Raw genomic sequence first — 7,500 nt, 5'->3', positions numbered from 1 at the left:
CAACTCTCTCTCTCTCTCTCTCTCTCTCTCTCTCTCTCTCTCTCTCTCTCTCTCTCTCTCTCTCAGTGATGAGGATATTACACAATTCATCTCCGAGAAGAGCTCTTGCACCCCAGCGGAAGCACGGCTCGTAAGTAATGATATTTGGTTAAAAGGAATTAAGATTTATGAAAGCGTTAATCTAGAACAAATATAATTAAACAATTATATTTACTTGAGCTGTGTCTTTCAACTCAGCGCCCCTGCATGTAATTTAGTACCTGTATTTGTTTTAGCTTAATATTTTTAATCTTTTTCGGGCAAGTGATTTGGTATTTCCATAGCAACACTTTTTTTAATCAAATGTTCAATCTTTCATTCATTTTTATTTACTGTAAAAACTGCACGAAATCTCTTATCATTGTTTTAACAGTATCAGAAATGACAGCTCAAACAGAATAAATGTTCGTGATAGCACAGAAATTAGTTGATATTTATATGTAAAATTGCCAGTGAAGATAGTCGATAAACTTCATAAGCCTATAATCCTTCATTTCGGCAAAGGGAAGGGAATAAAATATACCAAGGGTTAAGGATGATTGAGAATTGTTAATTTTATGAGACAGTTCACAACAACAAAATTATCACTATATAATTTGCTTTAATGTGATCCTTATATCTTTACTTGGCTGTAGTATTGCCAGAAAGATTAAATGTCTTTTATGATTTTAAGTGTGTGTGCTTTAGTTACAATGGAAACTATTGTTTTTACAAAATAGATTTATTTTAATGTTATTATTCTTAAACTTCTCGTATTTTATATCCTTATTTCTTTTCCTCACTGAGCTATTTTCCCTGTTGAAGCCCTTGGACCGATAGCATCCTACTTTTCCAACTAGGGTTGTAGCTTAGCAAGTAATAATAATAATAATAATAATAATAATAATAATAATAGAGCTCACATTGCTTTTCTGAAGGGACACGATCAATATACTGTATTTTGTGAATGTCTTACTATAATTGATGGCACATCTGCCTCTTGAATCTAAGACAAGGCTTTCCAAAAAGGTATAAATTGATCAAAGGAGGAGAACTTGGGCTCGAAAATCTTAGATAACCACGAATATAAGAAAGTTAGTCTTTCTTAAATCTTTGGTGTATTCCATTTTGTCCTAACCCTCTTCCTAATCTGTCAGGTAGTTGGGTTTCATCATACCTGAGGATTCAAAATCCCTTATACAATGTCTATTGCCCAGTGTCTGAAAGATAAATATGGTATTCGTAACTTCGAAAGACCAAGCAGTCGCCAAATGGATTCCATAATGAAATAGCATAAAATAAATCTAGGACCCACTTAGTGGGTCCTGAATAAATCTAAGTTGCATTTAAAATACAGTACTCCGCGATCGACACTAATATAAGAAAATATAGAAATTTAATTTTGGTGTAAGACAAAATAGCGGAGACAACCAACTATATAGTACTGTGGTTGATCAAGGGCAGTAAACCCAATTTTATCTTCGTTATCTATAGTTAATTTTTTTTAGTGAAACAGATTTGCACCGACTCACAGCGGTGCCCTTTTAGTTCGGAAAGGTTTCCTGCTATCTGATTGGTTAGAATTATCTTGTCCAACCAATCAGTGATCAGGAAACTTTTCCGAACTAAAAGGGCACCACTGCGAGTCGGTGCAAATGTGCCTCACTAAAAAAAATTGACTTTAGTTCTTATCCTTCTTATTTTTAACTCTCATGATCATTATCATATTAATTTGCTATTACAGAGTAATGTATTGCATAATTCTTTGTGTGTGTGTGTGTGTGTGTAACATCGACTTGTGTACTGTCTTGAATTCCTGGTTTTGAAAAGGGTAGAGTTTTTAATATTTTTCCTGATGCAATTTGGATGATTAATTTTTCCAGACAAAAGAATAGGATTTAAACTATTATTTTACAAAAAGAGTAGGTTGACAGATGAAATAATAGTTACATCGAATCCGAGCACAGCGGCAATGAATGCTTTGTAAAAAGAAATGAGTAAAACGTAAAATCTAAGCTTTTGTAGATCGGATTTTTAAGAATAACTGAAAAAAGCAAACTATTCAAGAGGAGTAATGACGACAGCAGAGTTCATCGCAAAAGCAATGTTATTAAAGTGTGTACAAATGGAAGAGAGGGTAATGGCTCGGGAAAAATAATGATCCATGAGACAAAAAACAAAAACAAAAATCACTTGAAAACCTGGGAAATAATTTACAATCCATCTGGGATTGGAAAATAATCGAGATTCCTACTTTCACCGAGAGAAAGATTGGGGGGAAAAAACGTATCATTATACCAGATACTGGAAGCAGTGTCCCACAGGAAATAAATGAGAGCTTATAATTGCACAGAGGATGATTATAACTTGGAAGAGTTTACCTGATGGTATAAAGCTCTGTTTGTATCATCTATTTCAACTGCATCGAGTTGGGATGCATTGGAGAAGTTAATTATGTCTTCTTGCATCAAACATATTACTTTACGTACATAGTTTTCTGCTTGTCTTTTATTTTAACAGTATTCATGATTAGAATTCTTATCTACTACAAGATATAGTACTGATTATAATTTGTAATTTTGGGACCGATCAAAATGAGAAGTGATAAACGTAAGCATGACTTAATGAATAATATTGGCTAATGTTTCTTATAAACGTACAACGGTTATTATTATTATTATTATTATTATTATTATTATTATTATTATTATTATTTATTAGTATTATTTATTATATTATTATTATTATTATTATCATTATTATTATTATTATTATTATTATTATTATTATTATTAGCTAAGCTACATCCCTAGTTGGAAAAGTATGTGGTCTAAGCCCAAGAGCTCCAACAGGAAAATAGCCCAGTGAGAAAAGGAGATAAGAAAACAGATAAAATAGTGTGCTTGATTGCACCCTCAAGCAAGAGAACTCTAACCCATGACAGTGGAAGACCCTAGTACAGAAGCTATGGCACAACCCAAAACCAGAGAACAATGGTATAGCTTTAGAGTGACATTCTAGAAGATCTACTTACTATGGCTGAAGAGTCTCTTCTACTCTTATCAAGTGGAAAGTAGCCACTGAGCAATTACTGTTTATAGGTTTAAAGGTCGCTCATGAATGGCAGAGGCAAGGGGCAGTGGCATCGCCCTAGCAATCAGGACAGTGCCCTAGAGACTGACCATATCTTGTATGATCAGCGCCCAAGCCTCCTCTCCACCCAAGCTAGGACCAGGGAGGGCCAGACAGTGGCTGCTGTTGACTTAAGCCCTTGAGTGAAGAAGAATGTTTCGATTGATTATGAGGAAAGAGGAAAATGTGTAGAGAATAGTCTAATAATGAGTACGCATTCATTAATGTTGTGAATGTTACAGCCAATTTAATATTATTGTGCATAAAGAAACTAAAAGGTTTATTGATTTATCTCGTATGGCTATCTACGGTACCCTGAAAACAATGGACGCAAGTAATTGTCTACACATGGATGGGTGTATCGCAGATAAAGTCAAGCATGGTTATCATCCTGAATGGTTAGTGGTTATTAAAATAATTGTAATAACAAACTAATCCCTATATGGACTGTTGCGCGGACAATAACTGTATATAATGTATCTTTGAATCAGTATGGTTATTTCATCCGTACATTTTATCCCTTTTTAGATGACTGCGTTGAAAGAAATTACACGTGATACCATTCTCATGGCAATGCTGTCGATAAACGTCTATAGATACAGATATTGGATAATGTAACCGTGTAACGTTAAAAAAAAAAAAAAAAAAAAAAAAAAATTCCTGACTGCATCTATGATAACAATCCAGCTGATGGCGTGATATGCCATTTCAGACTACTTTAATCCATTCAGAGGATTTTATTGTTAGTGGAACTTGGAATTGTGCCTTTGCTGGTAATCCACATGGCATTTCACCTAATGAAAAATAACCAGCGTTCACAAACATTGGTTTAAAATTCGTAAAAATTATTTACTGAACTTCATCGAATAATGTGATGGCTATCTTGATGTTTATATGACGGTAGATTGACTGTTATCCAATCTGTAACTTTCTCCTGATATGAATGTGTTAATCTGTACTAATACAATAGGTGTCCATCGTTGTGTGGGCAGATGAATCGTCTTTGGGTTTTTGAAGTGAATTAATTAGGAAAATTAATGTATACCAGTACCGAAATTGAAATCTGTTGAAAACAAATTGCTTGCAACTAAATCTGATGGAGGGATTATGGCAGAAATTTAGTGCATATTATTCAGTAATGTTATAATACGAAATAGGCTAACAGCTAAATGCTTGTTACAGATTACTATTAAAGCGAATACGTTTGCTTACCTCAAAGGACATAAGAAATATACAACAATGCGAAATTAGTCTCAAATCAATTTTTAATTATATTTCTTAGCTTTTGCTAATGCAAGATACAAGAATGTATAATCAAAGGTTGATCGTAGGAAATATTCATGTCGAGAAATTCCTTTCGATATAAGTAACCTTTTACTCATTATGAAGTTCAGATCAAAGTGGCGCTTAAGAAACAATCCACACACATATATAGGTGTGTATGTATGTCTGTATGATAGTATGTATGTATTTATGTTATGTTTTGTATGGATAATTACTCTAGTTAAATATATGTTGGTGGAATTTGTCCATATAAAGCTCTCAAAATCTTCCATAAAACTTTAAATATATCATAAATGACCCTTAGTTTAGTAACCCAAGAACCGTGTATAGTCTAACACCTGTTTTAGAAGGAAATTTGGCCTCCTTGCCAGTACAGTGGCAACGTGTTCGCCTAGAATACGCGTGGTGGCAGATGGATCCACGCGTGTTACCATGAGTTTTAGCTGTTTACTAGGGAGGCCACTGCTGTGTTTGGGCAACACAGTAGGGTATTGGGCTTGTCAGGCTGACGTTCTGGTGAGTATCTATTCGGATGAAACTGGAACTGAAATCAGACACCTTTAACCTTTAAATCAAATTTTCCAGTGAAATATCTTAGCCTCCCCAATCCAATGGATATCGTGTCTAGTGATATATACTCTCATCAGACTCCCAAGATCTGTTTCAAGTTACAGCAACAATAATATTGTCTATCGTCAGAGAGGTGGAATATTAATAGAGAGATAAGTATAGGTCTTTATTTATGTAGGCTACCTAGACTTGTTTCCTTCCTCCGGCTAGTAGGGTAGAAGTTATTTTGATATAGCAATTTTCTTTACGGCAATATATTGTGTATGATATATTTATATTTTTAGTATAACTACATAGACACCCCCCTCACACACACACACACACACACACACACACACATATATATATATATATATATATATATATATATATGTGTGTGTGTGTGTGTGTGTGTGTGTGATGTATATATACACACTTATAAGTATGTAATTGTATCATTTGCTGGCAGAAATTTATTTTTTTATTGAACACGATGTTGCTTTGATTTTCATCTTGTGTGTGTGTGTATATATATAAATATATATATATATATATATATATATACATACATATATATATATACATATATATATATATATATATATATATATATATATATATATATATATATATATATATATATAGAATGTGTGTAATGTACAAATAAATATGCCTTCATACAACCACACACTTGTTCTTGAAACAAAATAACTTTTTGCTACATATCTTCCGTGCCCATTTTGTATTACATTTTTCTCCATTGCTTTCAACCTCACCTTTATAATCATCGTCATCATCAACATCCCTTTTCTCCTAATAAGAATGCAATATTTTTTTTTTCTATTTTCATTACGCTCAAGAGAACCTCTTGACGCTAGCATCGGAAATCGATATTTTTTTCACATTTTGCTTGTTTATTTTAGTTTTTTAATAAAGGCCAACTGGAGAAGGGTCCAAGGACGTATTGGGATATGATCTACATTGAGCATGCCGTAATTGAAGATCAGGACTCCTAGAAAGGCTGTTTAATTTATAGATATTTGTTACCGGGCTTTTCATCGAGAGTGACGTGGTGTTATACCTTTTGCGTATATATTGCGTTGTTGGCAGAATATTTCGAAAACGGTTGTAAAATTAGATAAAAGTAAATGGAATAAACTACTGTCCCCTTCCCTTGCATGTCAATATGATACTCTCTCTCTCTCTCTCTCTCTCTCTCTCTCTCTCTCTCTCTCTCTCTCTCTCTCTCTCTCTCTCTCTCTCTCTCAATGGGGATACCTTAACATGGCGGTCACAAGCTCTTGTCTTTGTGTGATTTCGTCTGGGGCTTTGATCCCGAGGTCGTTAAGAGAATCCAGACATCAATGTATCAAAAATATATGGCTTATTTGAATATGAAAAACACGTCAAAATGTGCAAAATTTATCATATATATATATATATATATATATATATATATATATATATATATATTTACACATACACAGACACACACACTCGTACACACTCATACATACTATATATGTTTATAATGAATAAACAATATATTAGTGGCGCACATATATAGAAGAACTCCGGATCGTTTTCAGGATAACAGAACTGCTTTTATGGTTCTCCATCTATCATTTGGCGTCGACAGTATTTCAAATGACTTCGTGACTCATCAGGAATACATTGAATGAGTGATGGAATTAATTTTTTATATAAATGCTATGGCAGTGAAAATTTTAAGCCTTGTCGTTTGATCTCCATGTGACAATAAGTTTCTTCTTCTCTACATCGTTCTTTTAAAGGACTCTTGGATTCTCAGTGATACAGCAAGAGAAGTTTGATTTTGCTATTCTCACTGGCATTGGCACAGAACAGCAGGGTTAGACGGTCTCTCTTGGGCTTTTGACCAGGAATTGCCTTCATTTCTGCAGTAATGAAGGTGGTCCTGTACACCATCTTCCAGTTGAACACTTTCTGCAACACGTAACACTCGTAATCCAACATTTTAAATTCGGACACAAATACTTCTATTGCCTTGACATCGGAGCTTACAGCTTCACCATGTCACATAATACTATGGATGCCTGTTCTTCTTGTGGAGTTTTCAAACCAGGCAGAGCTTGCTTTGACTGTTCCTATTTTTTGGTCTGCTGATGTACCTGGCTCATTTATCAAAAGGTTCGCATACTAAAATTTTGCCGTTCTCACATGTTCTCAGGTATCGTAACTCCTGCTAACGGCTTCTCATTGATCCATATGAGAAGCAAGTTCTTTATCGAGAACTCTAGAACACGTGACCTTTTTTTTCTTTAGAATAAGCACCCCTTTTGCTGCATCAATTAGTTTGATTTCTTATTTATTCCGGATTGATACAATTGTAATTTTTTTCCAGGGCTCCCATTTGTGTACTGTGACCATGCTTCTCGATAATTAATTTTTTTCAGCTCTGAAGTTGTGATCTCCTTTTTTCTTGATCATTTTAAGGGCCATTATCTATATGCAGCTGTATACTGTTTCTATTGGTAA

The sequence above is a fragment of the Palaemon carinicauda genome, chromosome 40 (assembly GCF_036898095.1).
Source record: "Palaemon carinicauda isolate YSFRI2023 chromosome 40, ASM3689809v2, whole genome shotgun sequence".
In the NCBI taxonomy this organism is placed as follows: domain Eukaryota; kingdom Metazoa; phylum Arthropoda; class Malacostraca; order Decapoda; family Palaemonidae; genus Palaemon; species Palaemon carinicauda.
Note: the sequence above shows the minus strand (reverse complement) of the source record.